The sequence below is a fragment of the Molossus molossus genome, unplaced genomic scaffold (genome assembly GCF_014108415.1).
Source record: "Molossus molossus isolate mMolMol1 unplaced genomic scaffold, mMolMol1.p scaffold_m16_p_17, whole genome shotgun sequence".
Classification (NCBI taxonomy): Eukaryota; Metazoa; Chordata; class Mammalia; order Chiroptera; family Molossidae; genus Molossus; species Molossus molossus.
Genome location: NW_023425352.1, coordinates 64121654 through 64142560, shown reverse-complemented (window position 1 = coordinate 64142560; position 20907 = coordinate 64121654). Strand labels below are relative to the sequence as shown.

The window sequence follows — 20907 nt, the reverse complement described above, 5'->3', positions numbered from 1 at the left end:
TCTGCCCCCCCCTTTAGCTGTGTGACATTAGGCAATTAACTCAACTTCTCTGAACCCCAGTTTCCAGAGAAGTGAAGCTATTACAGGGGGTTGTTTTGGCAAACAAATAATATAATTCATTGCAAAGCACTGTGCAATTTTTAAATATCAGAAATGTGAGAAGTTGTAATATGATTGTCATTATTGTTGCTCTTAACTTCCTACTTTTGATGGATGTGTAATCAATACCTGAGTGAACCCAAAACAATGGTGTTGGGTCTGTGTATACAGAGAATGTAAATGAGTTGTTCTCCTATTCTCAAATTTGCGTGTCACCCTTGTGCAGGGGCCATGCTAATCTTCTCTATTGTTCCCATTTTAGTATATATGCTGCCGAAGCATGCACTCTCCTATTCTCTTTTTGATGGTTAATTTTATTTGTTAACTTGATTGGGCTAAGGCATGCCCAACTAGCTGGTAAATCTTCCTTCTGAATGTGCTTATGAGGTATCTCCAGAAAAGATTAGCATTTGAGTCAGTAGATTAAGTAAAGAAGATTATCTTCACCGATGTGGTCGAATATCACCCAATCTGATGAGGGCCTGAATAGAATAAAAGGTGAAAGATGGGCAAATTTGCTTTCTTTGCTTGAGGTGGAACATCTATCTTCTCCTGCCCTTGAGCACTGGCTTCTCTGGTTCTCAAGTCTTTGGACTAGACTGAAGTATATTTCTGGTTCTCTAGTTTGCAGTTGTCAGTTGGTGAAAATTATTAGTGTCCATACTTAATTATATGAGCCAATTCCTGTATCAAATCTCCTGTCTTGTATATGTCTATATCCTATTCTTCTATTTCTTTAGAGTATGCTAACATACATAACATTACTGATGACCAAGAAAGACTAGAGTATAGTTATGTAGCCCTAAAGATCAACTAATCTCTAGGTAGTATTTAAAAAGTTATTGAAAACTCAACAGAAAACCCCCTTTTTTTTTTACAACTTTATTCCATGTGAAGAACTAATTTCTATATGTAAATAAATATTTGAAATGAGCTGTGAGAGAGAGAGAGAGATACAGATAGATACAGATACAGATACAGATACAGATACAGATACAGATACAGATAGACATGAGAAAAAGAAAGAGAGAACACCACAGGGACAAGAGAACCAAAGGATGGACAGACTTGCAGAGGAAATTGACCACACAGAGCCATACTTTAGTCTGTGGTGGGGCAGTAGTGAAATCTAAAGGATGTAATTAAAGCCCACAAAAACATGAGCAGTGTACATTTTGTTTAGCCAGCTCCAAATAGCCTCATTTATTTGATGTTTGAATATAGGGGCAATTTTAGAGCTTGAGGAAACTAGAACAATCCTTAAAATATGTGCATACACAGAGGATACTGAAATTTCTGGGTCAGAGCCTCATCCTCTCTTATTCACTAATTGATCTCTTTGCCAGTTACTTCTAACCATTTAATTTATCCTTCATATCATAGCCCCAGATATACTTCCCAAATGTACATCTGATCGTGCCTACCCCAACTTTTGTGTGGGCTCACCAAAATTACACACATGGCTTTCACAATCTATTTACAAAGATGTGGCAGGTGAAGAAGCCAAAGACAAATATATTACTTTAGGAATAACATTGACCAACAAGAAGTGCTGGCGAGGGTGTGGAGAAAAGAGGCCTCTAGTACACTGCTGGTGGGAATACAGACTGGTACAGCCACTGTGGAAAGCAATGTGGCATTTCTTCAAAAAATTAAAAATGGACTGCCATTTGACCCAGTGATCTCACTTTTAAGAATATATCCTAAGAAGCCTAAAACACCAATCAGAAAGAAAATATGTACCCCTGTGTTCATAGAAGCACTATTTACAATAGTTAAGATCTGGAAACAACCCAAGTGTCCTTAAGGAGATGAGTGCATAAAAAAGCTTTGGTACATTTACACAATGGAGTACTATGCAGCTGCAAGAAAGAGAGATCTCTTATCCTTTGAAATGACATGGATGGACCTGAAAGTATTATGCTAAGTGAAATAAACCAATCAGAGAAAGACAAATATCATGTGATCTCACTTATTTGTGGAATAGAATGAACAAAATAAGCTGATGAACACAATAGATCCAGAGACTTGGAAGTAGGGAACAGACTGACAAATCTCAGAGGAAAGGGAGGTGGGGGACGGGAAGAGTTAAACCAAAGAATTTATATGCATATATGCATAACCAATGGACACAGTGTGGTGAAGGCAGGTGGAGGTGGGAGCAGGGAGGAAGATGTCAATTGGGAAAAAAAGGGAGGGACATATGTAATACTTTCAACAATAAAGATGTTAAAAAGATACAACTTAAAAAAGAAAAGAAAAGAAATAAGACTGACCAACACTTTGCTCTAGCCAATCAGTTATCCTAAAATGTAACTTTCACAGTGATTCTTGAAACTGAAAAACAGTGAAGAGAAACCTTGAGCTTCTTCTAAGGGGTAATATTTTCCTATTTTTCTCATTTCTCTTGTTAACTTAGTGGACCTCAGAGCCAATTCTGTGGTTTTCCTGAGGGCGTGGTTTCTTGCTTAAGTTTATTTTATCTTATTTTTTTATTATTATTATTTTTTATCCTCACCCAAGGACATTTTTTCATTTTTTGTTCAGGTAGAGTGGGAGGGAGAGAAAGAGAGAAACATCGACGTGAAAGGGACACGTTGAGTGGCTGCCACCTGCACAACCAACCAGGGCCAGGGATAAACTGCAACCGAGGTACTGCAACCTTAGTGGAACCAAACCCGGGTCTCTCTGGACTGCAGACCGACACTCTAACCGCTGAACCAAACCGGCCAGGGCACTTAAGTTTATTTTTTAAAAATTATTCATTTAAAATGTTATTTTTCTTTATTAATTTTAGAGAGAGAGGAAGCGAGAGGGAAAGAGAGATAGAAACATTGATGAGAGAGACCAATTGGCCATCTTTTGCATGCCCACAACCTGGGCATGTGCCCTGACTAAGAATCAATCTGGTGATCTCTTGGTGCATGGATTGATGCTCAACAACTGAGCCACACTAGCTGAGATTCTTGCTTAAGTTTGGAGAAAGAGCCTGGGCTGCCAACCTTACCCCTCCCTGCTTCTTTGTTATACTCTACTTGGCAGAAAAATTGGATAGTTCAGAATCTTAAGACAGTTACAAGTGTATCTTGTTGCCCTAGAAACTTTTGACATAGATGTCTTTAGAATCTCACATAATTACAAGGCCATAAGGTATAGCAGTCTGACATTCATTCATGATTCTATCTCTCATTCCAAATTAGATGTAGTATCCTCATTTAAACAAGTTCATTAGAGGGGGAAGTAGAAGAAGGTAAATGAGGGATAAATGGTGATGGAAGGAGACTTGATATGGGGTGATAAACACACAATATGCAGATGATGTATTGTAGAACTGTATATCTGAGACCTTTATAATTTTATTAACCAATGTCACCCCAATAAATTCAATTAAAAATAAAAGAGCTCATCAGAGAGTTGAACAACGGGCACAAGATGACAGTGTTGTAACATGGCTAAAATTCCTTGTGACACTTTAAAAATACTTTGAGCCCCTACCCTATGCAGACAATTTATTTTTCCAGAGAAATTAAAGCCTAACTGAATAAATCGCACCTCCACAAAGAAAATACTTTCTCAAACTAGCTACAAAAGCATCTTCCTGCAACATGTCTTAGTGTGCATTGCTATTGTTTCAGAGACTGGACCTTCAGGTTTCTGGTGAGAGTTGGTGTGAGCTGTGTCATTTGTTCCTTTCCTGAACATTTGTCTACCCTCACCTCTCATGTTCTAGAAGGTCTGAGTAAACTTTGTTACTCCAATGTAGCTCCAACTCCCTGCAAGTTATATTTATGACAACCCCTTACCTGCTCTAGGTCCTCTTTTCATTCTCCTCTCTTAAAATCTTTCTTGTCTCAAGCAGTTTCAGCTCACAGCTCAAGTCTGATGCTCAGACTGGACTTTTTCCTCTTCTATTGTGTTTAGGGCCAATATTTATATTTTCTGGGTTGGAAGGTCTTTTTCTTACAAGTTTTAAATTATATATATATATATATATATATATATATATATATATATATATTTAATTGAAATGATTGGCTTTCCTTCTTGAGTTTCTAATATCTCAGTTCCAAATCTCAATTGATAGCTTCTTGTTCACACACTAACTCTGGAAGACTTTCACTTTATTTCTGAGGATTTTTGGCTGCTCTGAACAAACTCACACACATTTACATTGGTTGCTGATTTCTTCTTTCACTGTGATTGAACCTGTGTTTTGTGTGTCTCTAATCCACAATCATTCAGTGTTCATCTGCTGTTAATTGAGTTACCTTGAAAACACATGGTACAGAGGTCCACAGAGACTGGCAAACTATAGAAATTTCTAGATCAGTTCTGTCTCAGGTCTTTCCTTTACCAGAATTCAGGCATTCAAGATACATAAAGACAAAAGTAATATGGAAATGCAAATTTATACTTTCTTTAGAGCCAGTTCTAGCATTAAAAATTCTGTAACTCCTGGCCTGGGCTGTGTGGCTCAGTGGTTGAGTGTCAAGCCATGCACCAAGAGGTCACTGGTTCAATTCCCAGTCAGGGCACATGCTTAGGTTGTGGGCCCAATCCCCAGTGGGGGACATGTAGGAGGCAGCTAATCGATGTTCTCTCTCATGGATGTTTCTATCTCTCACTCCCTCTCCCTTCCTCTCTCTCTAAAATCAATTTAAAAAAAAATTAAATAAAAATAATCTAGTAACTTCTACACAGTTGTAATCTGCTATTTTGAGACAGAAAAGTGAAATATAAATTTCAAAGCCATTGTTCCTTAGTTGCTTCAAGGGATTGGGTGAGCTTATGATAATTCTAGGGACATTGTGGCCATAGAAAGGGTATTTGTAAGTGTTTGTAATTTTGATGTGGGACTACTAGAAATCTTAGGATCACATGCAAATTTTTAACTAGATAGCCATGACAAATGAAGGCCAGTGGGGGGCTATTGAATCATTGGGATACTAATGCATCCGGATCTCCTTGACTAATCCTATGACTTCTCAAAATAGCACCTTTTCCAGAGCTCCCTCCTCTGTGACCTTAGAAATCTCAGAAGCACACTGAACATAGAGACCCATGTGTCTCTTTGCTGCATTCAACAGAACACTGTTACTGTAGGTGGTGTTGAATGGGCCCAAAGTTTCAGGATTATGATCACTTGGTCAAAGCCACACATGCAACACAGAAATTAGAGCTTTTGCAAGAACGTTCTTCCTGATAGTCTTGGGAGTTTGGTAGGGACAACATATTAAAAGTCAAATAAACTAAATTTAGCATTTATTTTAGCTATTCTAGATTTTAGATGACCTCAACTATGGGCATTTTAAAGAAGGAGGAACACAGAATAAGAGATCCTTGAAGGTGAAATTTTTTCTGCTAATGAGTGTGCCCTGGTGCCAAAACGAAGATATTAGTCTATCCTAAGCAGGGCATGCTTGACCCAGAGCTAAGTAAGGACATTAATCAGTAGAATGGTAATTAAGAAACTTGATTATTAAATCTGTCATCTCAGAATGAACAAAAAGTCTATCAATTATACTAATACAGTAGTTGGCTCTATGACTGCCCAAGTTTCTAACCCCAGAACAACCAATACCTTTCTGGCTTAGGCAGAACTTGGTCCAGGCACTCAGTCACCTCTGAGATATGGGTTCTATAATACCTATCTTCTCAAGACTGAAAAACATGAACATTTATATAACTGAAGGAGGAAGAAACCTGGAAAGGTAGCTAAAAATTCATGGCCAAGACTGAGTTGGGGAAAACTAGGAATGTTGGTTTTTTTTTAATCCTCACCTGAGGACATTTTTGCATTTATCTCCAGATAGAGCAGGAGAGAGAGCGAGAAGAAGAGAGAGAGAGAAACATCAGTGTGAGAGAGACACACTGACTGGCTGCGCCCCACACGATCCCAACTGGGGCCGGGGACAAACTGCAACCAAGGTACAGGCCTTATCAGGAACCAAACCTGGGTCTCTCTGGTCCACAGGCCGACGGTCTAACTGCTGAGCCAAACTGGCCTGGGCAGTAGTATTTTTTTATTAAAGCAAAAATGTAGAATGTTTTTAGGAAAAAGAAATGTGTTCACTGCTTCTGAGAGATTGAGTGAAAATATGGTCTTAAAATGTGTATAAGATTTGGTAACATGGAATTTTATTGTGATTTTCACTAGAATAATTTTGTTTACATGATAAGGGCAGAAATCAGGATGATATGAGATTAGGTGTCAATGGAAAGTGGGTAACTATAGGAAACTAGAACATTTAGATTGGGCTAAGAAGAAAATCAGAGAAATGAGGTGGTGGGTGAAAAAGGAGAGTTATTCTTAATTTTCAAATAGAAAATAATAAGCAAGTTTGTATGCTGATGAAAATAATACAGGTGAGGAGAGAGATTGGTAATGTAACAGAGAATGGGTAACTGACGAAGAAAATTTCTAGACAGAAAGAAGTGAAAGAATCCAGAGGACAGGTGCATACTGGTATTAATAGGAATTACGAAGTGTCCTGATTTGCAACAGGATTGAAGAAAAAGATGGATTCAAGCAGGTTTATAAATTTGGTACAGGGAATTTGAGGACATTTATGGACCTGGTTTACTTTTTGTAATTATGGATAAAGAGAATTATTAGTTGAGAGTGAGAAGGTATATGAAAGGCAGGGTGTGATTAAAAGAGAGAAGGTAGGAAGGAGTTACTTTGGACAAGAGGAAAGCAAGCTCACTAGAGAAACTTGCTAGGGTGTGAAAAAGTATTGAGAGCCAATCAAAGATTTGTGTCCATAAACTAACAGGTGCATCAGTAATGCTGAATAGAAGATTTCCTCCAGCAGGATCAGATAGTAAAACTTTGGGATTAGGTAGGTGACCTAAATGGAGAGAGAAAAGAGAGATTACTTTGAGAAAAAATGAAGTAGGGATTTGATAACTTTGACTAGGAAAGAAGAGTAACTGGGGGTTCTTTAACATTGGGACTTCAAGAAAATGGCAAGTCCTTAGAGAAATGGTTGCATAGTATGTTGTAATGTGTCAGTGAGATAACAGGAGACACACAGCCAAATTGTAAAGGAGCACTTTATTCTCGCTGGCAGGCTGCGGAGGGCATAGTCTACCCTCAGATCAGCAGCCACAATTCTTCTTGCTCTTCCGATTTTAAAGACAGAAGCGCCATCCTCCTTTTGCCGCCCACCCCCCTCAGAGGACCAGTACAATAGTGGGTGTGACAGTGATTACAGAAGTCAAAATTAGCATTATTCACCTGGCTCACCAGTGCCTGCAAATGCCTGCAATAACTGGTACTAAGAAACTGCAAATGCCTCCCAACACGTGGGGCAACTATAATCTTAGGCAAAATTCCTTTACATCTAGGAGTAATTAACCTACTATTGGAAAAATATTGAGGAAGGTCCATTGATGATAAAAATGGAGTTATTTAGTCACTTTAGTCAAGAGGCCTACATAAGAATAAAATCTACTTGCCTTAGCTTCAGGGCCCAGGTCAGGTGCACCTAGGCAGGTGTTCCCAAGGATCTGTGGAAGCATGGCACAGAAGCAGTTATCTCTGGAACTAGAGAGCATTAACCACATAAACTTGGTCAATGAGTATCTCAACACTAATCTGTGTGCACAGGGGTCCAAAACTCAGAAAAGTTTTCTATACTCCCTGGTGTCATATAATTACCCTTATACTTGTTATAATCCCTTATTGGGAATTCCCAAGGATTACTGAAGTTGAATTTCTCATTTGCTTGAGAGAGTATATAGAAGCAAAGTTGATTAGATTTCATCCAAACAAAGAATTCTAATAAATTTTGAGCACCTATTTTTATGGATTTTGAGTCATACTTGGTGTTCTGTGAAGGAGAAGTCAAGTGTAATGAGAGGTTATAACAAAGGACCTAACTACCGGGTGGTCAAGGAAGGCCTCGCCAAGAAAGTAATATCGAAGCTGGTAATTAAAAGATATATAGAGTTAACCAGCTGAGGAATGAAAGGAAGAATTCAAATCTCTGAGACAGGAAATAAAGTGATGCCTTTTATGATCATAAAGAGATTAGTGTGGATGGCAAATAAAGGACAGGTGGAAGAATACCCTGTTTGAAGGAGAAGGTGTGAATAGGGGTCAGATTATGGAGAACCTTGAAATGAGAAGCATAAGCCATATTAAAAATGTTCTCTGGTAGATTCATGGAGAATGATTTGAACAAAGGCTAGAAAAAAGGTATAAGGTGACAATAATCCAGTCAAGAAATGGTAGTTGCTTGCAGTAATGATGCCATAAGGTAAAGAAGATTCAGTAGATTCAAGACCTGTCTTGATGGAATTGCTAATACTGAATTGAAGAAAAAGTTATGAAATATAACTTCCAGATTTCTAGCATGAGCTAATAGATCTATAGCAGTTCAATAATCTTAGATAAGAAATTCTTCAAGGAGAACATATTTCATGTGTGTGAGTGGTGGTGGTGGGGTAGTAAAAGTGTAGTTCTGGACTTAGAAGTTAGAGAAGCTAGTGAAGCATCCAAATGGAAATATTTTATACACAGTTGGCTAAATAATTCTGGAAAACAGAGGAGAGGTCTGAGTTGGTGATATGCATTTATGCATTATCAACCTAGAAGTACTATCACAGCTAGAGAAACAGATGAAGTTATCTAGGGGTAAAGTGTATAAGAAAAGAAGATACAGGATTGAGTCCATGGAACCACACTATTTAAAACCAGTTGAACTTGCAACCTTGGCATACCGGGATGAGCTATCTGGACAACATGGGTGGACCTAGAAAACATTATGCTAAGTGAAACAAGCCAGTCAGAGAAAAGCAAGTACCATATGTTTCACCCATATGTGGAATCTAATGAACAAACAAAACTAACAAGCAAAATAGAGACAGACTCCTAGATAGAGAACTGGCAAACAGTTCTCAGGGTGGGGGGAAGAGGCAGGGGGCATGGAAGGATTGAGAAAAAAAAAAAAGAGAGAAAGAACTCATGGACATGGACAACAGTGTGGTGATTAGTGGGGGAGGGTGCATGTGGAATAGGGTATAGAGGGGATGAATGGTGATGAAAAAAAAAATAACTGGTAGATAATGTGGAGCCAGAAAAGGAGACAAAAAACAATAGAGGAGCCAGAGAAGCCAAAGGAAAACCAAGAAACTGTTGTTAGAGAAGCTAAGGAAAGAGAGCAGTTAAAGGAGAGACTACTCTGCTTATGTAACATAAAAGTAGCCATAGATAACATGTAAATGAATGAGCCAGGCTTTGATCCAATGAAACTTTATTTACAAAATAGGCAATTGGCTGTGGTTTGCCAATCCCTGCCTGGCATACAGTACTGTTGAAAAGTCTAGTAAAGTGTGAACTGAAAATTGTTTATTTGATTTCTCTTCAGTAAGATCATTGCTGCCCTTGTTAAGATTATTTTCAATTAATGTGTAGGGTCAAAAGCCCTACTGGTATTTATTGAAGAAAAGATGAAAGGTTAGAAAATGGAAATCATTTACAAATTTGTTCTTTTCTTAAAACAGTTCATTTTTAGAGTAAGCTAGGACATTAGCAAGAGTGAGGTATAGGGCTAGGGAAATTTATTTGCATTAAAAAACAAACAAACAAACAACAAAAAAACAGTTAGCAGAACCATCCAGAAAACTGGAATAGAAGGTCCCTTAAATATAGAATTGGAAGTGACCCAGAGTAATATCAAGAATTTAGTTTGGTTTCTGTACAATTCTTCCTTTGTAAGGAGAAAGGCAAGCTTACAGAAGGCATGGTGAGTTTGTTAGATGGATAAAAAGAAAGGAATATTTGCTTCTAATAACTTCTCTTTTTTAATATAAAGGACCACACAAAAAATTCACTGTCAGTGAGGGATAGGTTGGGGGGAGAGGGGAAAAAAAAGAAATCAGATATTTGAGAAGCTTATATGATGTATGCCATATTTCTATTAATTATTCTTCCATTGTTTGGACATTTAGGATATTCCCTGTTTTCTGATATTAAAAAAGTGATATATTAAACTGTCTTTAAAACAAAATAATTCTATTTATAGTCATTTTTGTAGGAGAGATTATCACAATTAGAAGAAAAATTTTCCTTTTGTTTTTTCCTTTCTTAAAAAATACTCTTTATTTTTTTAAGTAATATCTTCACTTGTTGAAACACAATTAGTAGAGAAAATCGTATAATGATGGCATGGCTGAGAATGCAATAATTTACTAGGTAATCCAGTATAAACTATTGAATTAGAATTAACAAAACTGCCATTTCCTTAACACTGAGGTACCAACACCACCAATGGATTACATAGAGTATGTGTGGCTGTGCATAGAACAGAGTTTAGCACATATAATTATGAGGTTTAAAGTTAGCCAATCCGAAAGACTCCAAAGTGAAAACACCTGTCAGATCTAATTAATCTTCCTTCCTAGGATTTTGAGTTGATGAAGTTTGAATGAATTACTTGGTGACTATCTTCATGACTATCATTAAGAAAGCAATCAATAAGAAAATTAGAGGGAAAGATTCAGTGATTAGTCCTGCAAATAATTAGTATGTTCATTTTCCAGAGCAAATAAATAAATCTAAAAAAATGTTCATGTCTTTTCCAGGCTAAAGCATTTGATCAGGCTCGATAAATTAATTCAATTAACTTGTTATTTTTTTCTTTCTTTCTTTTCTTTCTTTTCTTTCTTTCTTTCTTTCTTTCTTTCTTTCTTTCTTTCTTTCTTTCTTATTAATTAATTTTTGTTACAGATGTTTCTACTTTTCCCCCCACTGATTCCCCCCTCCCCCTCACTCCCTGCCCTGTCCCCAGTTTGTTGTCCATATCCACTGTTCATGCATAAATGCAGATAAATTCTATGGTTTATCTCTCCCCCACCACACCCTCTTCTGGGGATTGTCAATCTGTACCCCACTTCCACGTCCCTGGGACTACCCCATTACTCACACTGTTAGGCTCATTATATTCCACAAATAAGTGAGATCATATGAAACATGTCTTTCTCTGTTTGGCTTGTTTCACTTAGGACGATACTTTCCAGGTCCCTCCATGTAGTCTCAAAGGATAAGAGATCTTTCTTTCTCACAGCTGTTTAGTACTCCAATGTGTACATGTACCACAGCTTTTTTATCCATTCATCTACTGAAGGACACTTGGGTTGTTTCCAGATCTTAGCTATTGTAAATAGTGCTGCTACAAACATGGGGGTACATATATTATTTCTGATTGGTGTTTCAGGCTTCTTAGAGTATATTCCTAGAAGTGGGATCACTGGGTCAAATGGCAGTTCAATTTTTAATTTTTTGAGGTAAAACCATATTGTTTTCCATAGTGGCTGCACCAGTCTGCATTCCCACCAGCAGTGTACTAGAGTCCCCTTTTCTCCACACCCTCGCCAACACTTGTTGTTTGATGATTTGTTGATGGCGGCCATTCTGACAGGTGTGAGGTGATACCTCATTGTTTTAATTTGCATCTCTTTGATGATTAGTGATGATGAGCATTTCTTCCTATGTCTCTTGGCCATTTGTATGTCCTGTTTGGAGAGGTGTCTATTTAGTTGCTCTGCCCATTTTTTAATTGGGTTTGTTGTCTTCCTTTTGTGGAGTTGTGTGAGCACTCTATATATATTGGAAATTAACCCCTTATCTGATTTATCATTGGCAATTATGCTCTCCCATACAATGGGTAATCTTTCCATTTTGATGATTGTTTCTTTTGTTGTGCAGAAGCTTATTAGTTTGATGTAGTCCCATGTGTTCATTTTCTCCTTTGTTTCTATTACCTTAGTGATGTGTCAGTGAAAATTCTGCTGTGTATGATGTTTGAAATTTTGTTGCCTACAGTTTCTTCTAGGATTTTTATGGATCCATGAGTCACATTTAAGTCTTTTATCCATTTCAAGGTTATTCTTGTGTATGGTGTAAGTTGATGGTCTAGTTTCATTTTTCTGCATGTAGCTGTCCAATTTTTTCAGCACCATTTATTAAAGAAGCTGTCCTTACTCCAAAAGTGTATGCTCTTGCCACCTTTGTCAAATATTAATTGAGCATATTGCCTTGGGTCCATTTCTGGGTTCTCTGTTCTGTACCACTGGTCTATATGCCTGTTCTTGTGCCAGTACCAGGCTGTTTTGATTACAGTAACTTTGTAGTATAACCTGAAATCTGGTAATGTGACCCCTCTAACTTTGTTCTTCCTTTTCAAGATTGCTGTGGCTATTCGAGGTCTTTTTTTGGTTCCATATAAATTTTTGAAGTACTTGTTCAAATTCTGTGAAGTATGCCGTTGGCATTTTGATGGAGATTGCTTTGAATCTATAGATTGCTTTGGGTGATATGGACATTTTAATGATGTTAATTCTTCCAATCCATGAACTAGGTATGTGCTTCCACTTTTTGTATCTTCCTCTATTTCTTTTTTCAATGACCTGTCGTTTTCTGGGAATAGGTCCTTTATTTCATTGGTTAAGTTATTTCTAAGGTATCTTAATTTTTTTGCCACAATGGTAAATGGAATTGTTCTCTTAGTTTCTCTTTCTGTGAGTTCATCATTGGTGTATAGGAATGCCATCAATTTCTTGATGTTAATTTTGTATCCTGCTACTTTGCCAAATTCATTTATTAAGTCTAGTAAATTTTTGATGGAGCCTTTGGGGTTTTCTACGTACAGTATCATTTCATCTGCAAATAATGACAGTTTCACTTCCTCCTTTCCAATTTGGATCCCTTTTATTTTTTCTTCCTGTCTGATTGCTGTGGCTAAGAATTCCAGTACTGTGTTAAATAAGAGTGATGAAATTTGGCAACCTTGCCTTGTTCCTGTTCTTAAGGGAAATGCTTTTAGTTTTTGCCCATTGAGTATGATGTTGGCTGTAGGTCTTTTATATATGGCCTTTATTATGTCTAGATATGATCCCTCTATTCCCACATTGCTGAGCATTTTTATCAGAAATGGATGCTGGATTTTGTCAAAGGCTTTTTCGGCATCTATTGATATGATCATGTGGTTTTTATTCTTCATTTTAGTTATGTAGTGTATCATGCTTATTGATTTGCGAATATTGTACCAGTCTTGCATCTCTGGGATGAATCTCACTTGGTCATGGTGAAAATTTTTTTGGTGTATTGCTGGATCTGATTTGTTAGCATTTTGTTCAGGATTTTGGAGTCTATGTTCATCAGGGATATTGGCCTGTAGTTTTCTTTCTTTATAGTGTCTTTTTCTGGTTTTGAAATTAGAATTATGCTAGCTTCATAAAAAGAATTTGGAAGTCTTCCTTCTTTTTGAATTTTTTGAAATACTTTGAGGAGAATGGGTGTTAGTTCTTCTTTCAATGTTCGGTAAAACTCGCCTGTGAAGCCATCCGGGCCTGGGCTTTTGTTTGCTGGGAGAGACTTGATTACATCTTCAATTTATTCTAGTGTTATGGGTCTGTTCAAGTTTTCTATCTCTTCCTGGTCCAGTTTGGGGAGACTAGGTGTTTCTAGAAATTTGTCCATTTTACTTAGATTGTCGAATTTGTTGCCATGTATTTTTTCTTTGTAGTTGTTAAAGATCCTTTATATTTCTGTGGTGTCAGTTGTTACTTCTCCTCTTTCATTTCTGATTTTGTGTATTTGGGTTCTCTCTGTTTGTTTCTCGGTGAGTCTACTAAGGGTCCATCAATCTTGTTTATCTTGTCGAAAAAACAGCTCTTTGTTTCATTGGTCTTTTGAATGTTTTTTTTTGGTCTCTATATCATTTATTTCTGCTCTGATCTTTACTATTTCCTTCCTTCTACTTGATCTGGGGTTTTCTTTTTGTTTGCTCTCTAGTTCTTCAAGTTGTGAGGTTAGACAGTCTATTAGAGATTTTTCTTGTTTTTTGAGGTAGGCCTATAGTGCTATGAACTTCCCTCTCAGAACTGCTTTTGCTGCATCCCATAGATTTTGTGTTGTTGTGTCTTCATTTTCATTGGTTTCCAGGAAGTTTTTGATATCTTCCTTGATCTCCGCGGTGACCCATTCATTGTTTAATAACATTCTATTTAGCTTCCATGTGTTCAAATGTCTTTGTGTGTTTTTCTTGCAATTGATTTCCAGTTTCATGGCATTGTGATCTGAGATGATCCTTGATATGATTTCAGTCTTCTTGAACTTGTAGAGACTTAATTTGTGCCCTAACATGAGGTCTATCTTTGAAAATGTCCCGTGTGCACTTGAGAAAAATGTGAATTCTGTAGTTTTGGGATGTAATTCTCTGTAGATATCTATTAAATTCATTTGGTCTAGTGTTTCATTTAGAGTCTCTGTTTCCTTACTAATTTTTTGTCTAGAGGATCTATCCAGTGATGTCAGTGAGTGTTGAAGTCTCCTGCTAGGACTGTATTGCTATCAATTTCTCCTTTGAAGTTCTCCAGAATTTTTTAATATATGTTGGTGCTCCTATATTGGGTGCATATATGTTTATCAAGGTTATATCTTCCTGTTGGATAGATCCTTTCAATATTATGTAGTGGCCTTCTTTGTGTCTAGTTATGGCCTTTATTTTGAAATCCATTTTATCAGATATGAGTATTGTGATCCCAGCTTTTTTTTCCTTTCCTTTTGCTTGGCAGATTTTTTTTCCATCCCTTCACTTTCAACCTATGTGAGTCTTTGTTGTGAGTTGGGTCTCTTGTAAACAACATATAGATGAGTCATGCTTTCTTATCCAATAAGCTACTCTGTGTCTTTTTATGGGAGCAGTCAGTCCATTTACATTTAAGGTGATTATTGATATGTACTTATTTATTGCCATTTTTGTTTAGTGTGGTTCTATTTTTCTTCCTGTTTCTTCTACTAATTGCAGCAGTCCTTTTAACATTTCTTGCAGCGCTGGTTTGGTGCTAATGTATTCTCTTAGCCTTTTTTTGTCTTGGAAGCTCTTTATTTAACCTTCTATTTTGAATGATAGCCTTGCTGGGTAGAGTAGTCTTGGATTCAGATCCTTGTTTTTCATGACCTTGATTACTTCATGCCATTCTCTTCTGGCCTGTAGTTTTTCTTGTGAGATGTCAGCTGAGAGCCTTATGGGGTTTTCTTTGTAGGTAACCTGTTGCTTATCCCTTGCGGCTTTTAGGATTCTCTCTTTGTCTTTTATTTTTGGCACTTTGATTACTATGTGTCTTGGTGTGGGCCAGTTTGGGTTCTTTTTACTTGGGGCTTTCTGTGCTTCTTGAACTTAAATGCCTTCTTCCTTCACCAAATCAGGGAAGTTTTCTGTCACTATTTCTTTGAATATATTCTCTAACCCTTGCTCATTTTCTTCTTCTTCAGGGACTCCTATAATGCTAATATTATTCCGTTTCCAGTTGTCCTACAGTTCTCTTAAGCTGTCTTCCTGTTTTGTAATTGTTTTTTTCCTTTTGGTTTTCTGATTGGTTGATTTTTTTCTCCCCTGTCTTCGAATTCACTGATCCAGTCCTCAGCTTCCTCTAGTCTGCTTCTTAGGCCTTCCAATGTGTTTTTCATTTCTGATATGTCATTCTTCATTTCTTCTTGGTGGTTTTTAATTTCCAACTGGTACATTTTCAACATTTCTATGTCTTTACTAATGGTGCTCATGTCCTTACACATGTTGTTGAGCTTCCTCAAGATCATGGCTCTAAATTCTAGTTCTGTTAACTTGCTTAACTGGACCTCATTTATCTCATCTTCAGTAGAGGTTTCTTGTTTTTTCATTTGGATTTTGTTTCTGTTTTTTACCATTTTGGCTATCACAGTGGGCTTTGGAGTCTGCCAAATTTTCATTGTGGGTGTTGGCGTTCTTCTGTTTGTGGCTCCCTCTCCTGGGTTTGGATGAGGCAGGGAAGACCCACTTTAAACACCACTGTCTAGTCTTAGCTTTCCTGGCTAGTGTTGGTAGCCCAGGGAATGGTAGTTATCCTCTAGCTTTTTTTGCCTGGAGGCTATTAGTAGAGGTCACCTGAAGAACTTTGGTTTCTGAGTTGACTGAAAAACTCCCTCAGGTACTCAGTGTAAGAGGATTTCCAGAGGGTGGGGCAGATGCTGGTTGTTAATGGGCCTCAATTAGCATTTCAATGGCCACTGGGTGGGGTTGAATCTCCAAGGGCGGGGCCCCAGCCTCTCCCCAAAGCCTTGGGAAGGAGTAAGATGACCATAGTCCTGCGTGGCTGCACTCAGCAAAAGCTCTTAGCACCCTCCAAAACCTGAGTGTCCCCATACAGTTCCAGTCCAGTCTGCCCTCCCTCTGCCAGAGCCCAAGGTGAATGGCTGCTGCCAATTTAGCCTCTGTCCAGACTCTGCATCGTGAAGCCACCTTGGACTTTTATCCCGAGGGCGCTGCTTCCAGCCAAGGGTGGCCGAGCTGAGTTTGCAGGACTCAGCCAAGGCTGTAGCACTCTGCGAAAGCCACAGGACCCAGCTGCAGTTGCCGCACGCAGCTGATTTGGCAGCAGTCTCCAGCTGAGTCCCCTGGTCCCAGTCGAGTCAGTGTGGTACCAGCTGAAAGTGTAGCACTCAGCCAAGTTCACAGGACTCATTCGCGGTAGCGGGACGCAACTGAGGTGACAGCACCTTCCAGCCAAATCCCCAGGTCCCAGCCGAGTCCACTGGTTCCAGCCCAGGCTTCTGAAGACTGTGGGCTCCCAGCCTACTCTCAAATCCTCACAAGCCTACCAGGATTCAGTTGGTGTCCCTGGTTATGTGGTCCTCCAAGGTGTCTTTTGGTTGCCCCTTCCTGATGATTTGTCTTTATTTTCGTTGTAAATCCAGTTTGGTCCTGGGATATGGTCTGTGTAGCTTCCATTCACTCCGCAGCCATTTTTCTGTTTTTCTACTTGTTAATTCTTTAATAAAAACAAAACAAAACATATTTTGTATTTTTTTCTGTTAAGTTGAATTCATTCAGTCCTTTACTCATTCATTCAGCCAACATGTATGAGCATCTACCATTTGTCAGGCCCTTGACTTATTACTGTGGAGGCATAGCTGGGTAAAATGATCTTCCCTGTAGGATCCCAGTGTTTTGTGGGTAAGAGAGGTGCACAAGCAGGAATATGCACAAGGCATCATGAAAGCCTTAAGGAAAGGGTCCTGGAGAGAATAGATCAGAAATATTCCCTAGACCCAGAGATGTGTGGTGGGTGGGCTGAGCTTTACAGGATGAGGAAGGTTTTCATCTGAGTAGTGTAACTGGAACTAGAATATGGAACAACTTCCTACGTTTAACTCAAGAGTCAGCAACCTCACTGGACCACAGTACAATGAAAATGACTTGTTTTTTTAAATCTATAATTATTTTGAACATTTTCCTAGTAATGTACCTGCAAGAACTTAATCACCTTTAACATGGCCTCCCAGTTGTGGACAAAGATTTTCTAGGTGTTCTTTCTTTCTCTCTTTTTTTTTCCTCTAGAAGACATTTCTCAGAATCTTTTACTTACTTATTTATCTTAGATTGTTGCTGCATTCTCTTCACTGGTCTCTCTAGATCATTCATGTCTCCTCCTGTGTCACTCCTTAAGGTCCCCCAAGTGTCGATATGACCAATTCTCATCCTCATCTAAAACTACATACCTGGGTCACATTACTATATCATGGATCCTTAGCAAATTTTCATGCCCATTCCTCCCTTTGCAGGTATGAAGAGAAGGCAATGTTACCTAATATTCACATACTTTCTACTTAAACTATTTACCATAAAAATAAACAACTTTTCTCCTTTTTCTTGTATGACACACAAGAATAGAATACTGTAATATATCAATATTATAGTATCAATATATTCTGGAAATTGTTCCATATCACTTCATACAGATGTTTTACATTGCTTCTCACACCTGAATACTGCTTCCTTGCTTGAATACATCTCTTTCAGCCAGATCTCTAGTCACAGATATTTTAGCTTCTAATTTTATGTTATTACAATTAGTACCTCAATAAATAATTTTGGGCATATTTGAGGAGGTATATATTCTGCATAGTTAGAAGCAGGTTGGGCTGTCTTCGTATGTAGTCTTGCTAGATATTGCCAGATTCTCTTCCATAGTTTATCTCCTTTTCAGTTTTAGGAGCAATATGTGAAAGAGCCTGTCACCCTACAGACTCACCAAAACTAAGTCTAATGTCATGCTTTTGAATTTTTGCCAATCTTATAGTTTAGAAATGCTATCTCTTGTGGTTTTCATTTTTTTTTTTTTAAATGTTACTCTGAGTGTAGTTTGAGATATGGATACAATCTCTTTTTTTTCTAAATGACACATGCTGGTCACAGTAGCATTTCATATTTGCTTATTTTTGCAAAAGAAACACTGTCAGAATATATTACGGACAGGATCTATTTGAACTTGGTTATCACCAAGTTCTCTGTGTCTTTTGTTTAATTTGAAAGTTGTTCTCATATAATATTTCGGTTTGAGCCTTTTCATTTTCTTGAATAAAACTGAAAATGTGTCATTGCTGTTAATATCACATGTGAGTGGTTGAAGTATTTGACTAGTACTCTATTGATGTTGCTTTGTCACAGTCACTATCTTCTTTCAGCTCACAAATTTTTAGACTGAACCCATCAAATAGGCTTACTGCATATTAATGCATGGGGACACCAGGGATTGATTATCTCTAGAATTCTGAATTTTTATGAAAATAGAATCATGGAAATGCATTGTCTTATTGTTACTTTCCATTTTTTTTGTCCCCATATATTCTGCTACACACTAGGGTGAGAGACTGTAAGTTCAAATTTTTTATTTCTCAGGGGGGTTTTTAAACTGAGCAAGGCATTTTATCATAATGGTAGGAGACAGGAACATGGACTTACAGGGCCTTGGGCAAGTCATTTAAATTTATTTTATTTCAATGTTCTCACCTGTACAATTGGGATGAAATTTATCTATTCCCTATTCAGGGGCATTCTATGAAGAAAATGGAAAGGAAAAAGCTTGGGAATGATAAGAAACTATGAAGTAGAAATTGTTTGTATATCACCCCACTAAATACACATGCACTATCATATGCCTTCTTATATTTCAAAAAAGTCTGTGTTGAAGAAATGTCAAAACTCAATGAAGAAAAAACCAACACCTTTGGTCCTAGAAGTTTTGTTTTTCTATAAAATATTGAATCTATTAGATTTGAGACACTTGCTAATATCATGCTTATTATTACCCCCTATTGTCCTGTTTTTATTTTTAATGTGTATGTTTTTGAAAGTTTATTTTCCTTCAAAGAATATTTGTATGACTTTAGATTGCATTTGTATGTTTCCATCACTAATTATTAAACCAGAGTGTTCAATGACTATGACATAGTTTTAAGGGTTACCCTGGGCCCTTATGTGCTCACAATGCCTTGCTAAATGACATGTGCCTGATCTGGGGTGATGGGAAAGCCACTGAATGTGTAGTCATACCTGAATTAACTATAATTCTGTCACTTGGAGAGATGATCCTGGCCCTCAGATTGGAAGAGAACCTCTATTGACATGAATGTGAAAAATAAAAACTTTAAGAAGAGGAATATGACCTCAGTTAAATGGAAGTAGCAAGGAGGTACTGGTGAGATATGGAGATAAAATGGTTCATATATTCAAAGTAAAGATACACACTGAAGTAATAAGATAATTGAAAAACACATCTTGAGGTCTATTTGTGATGGAGGAATGAAGAAGCTGTGTATGCATGTGGGGAAGAAGGGTTGTGGGTGAGAGCTCTTTTGTACAATACAGGGAAGGGTAGAGCTAATAATCATCTTTTTCTTTCTGCATTATGACTTTAGTTCCCTGGAGTGTGACTTTACCTACAAGAGCAGAAAAACAATAATCAAAAGACATTCTTAGATCTGTTAGTGTCCATGGTGCTATTTCAAATACTGGGCATTTGCACAGTGGGCCTTTGGTGTAGTGGCAGGTGTGGGTGAGGGGTGGTGTGAGGGCATGATGACAACAAGCCCTATGCTTGAGAAGAACAACAGACACACTCTGCCTTTATGGAAACCCAGTTTTGTACATTTTGGACTTAGGTAAGAAATATTTTTACCAACTAACACAAGGTAATTTACAGTCCACAATAATTTATACTTAAAAAGATGTGAATAAAAATGTTCTTCTGTTCTCTGATGAAGAAAGAATTGAGAGGTGTTTTGCCCTTTCCTATTTTGTGATCTGAGCCTGGTTTCTTTGCTAAGTTGTCTTTTATTCATTCATCTATTCACCTACTCATTCAATAAACATTTCTTGAGTAGATATCTTGTGTCAGGGTGTTGGGTGTGTGGTGTGAAACAAGACAAGGTATTTCTGCCCTTATGGAGCTTACAATATAATTTAGAGGAGATAATCAGGCAAACAAAACAAAGATCACTTAAGGTAGTGATGCATATTATAAGTGGTAATAAGATTAATAGGACAGTGGGAAGGGACTTTTTTTTTTTTTATCCTCACCTGAGGACATTTTTCCATTTTCTGTTCAGACAGAGTGGGTGGGAGAGAGAGGAAGAGAGAGAAACATCTACATGAATGGTACACATCGAGTGACCCAACCAGGGCCAGAGACAAACTGCAACCGAGGTATGTGCCCTTAGCGGGAACCAAACCCAGGTCTCTCTGGACCACAGGCTGATGCTCTAACTGCTGAGCCAAACTGGCCAGGGCAGGGCCATTTTTAATAGATCAGAAAATTTCTCTCTGAGGAGCTTACATATGAACTGATTTCTGAGGATGCACAGACATTACAGAAAAGTGAACAAACAATAGTTTAAATCATTTTATTTTTGTACAAATACAGGAAATCTAGAGGTGGGGAGTTTAGGACCAATGTATATATTCAATGGTAATATCAAGAACA

The 20907-nt window shown here is 37.7% G+C and overlaps 1 non-coding gene across 1 annotated transcript; it reads right to left on the bottom strand.

Annotated features, from left to right (window-relative positions):
* Positions 1 to 277: 277 nt before the first annotated feature.
* Positions 278 to 381, bottom strand: LOC118632868. Its single transcript, XR_004960116.1, has one exon. It is a non-coding gene; the product is annotated as a U6 spliceosomal RNA (small nuclear RNA).
* Between the last annotated feature and the right edge of the window lie 20526 nt (positions 382 to 20907).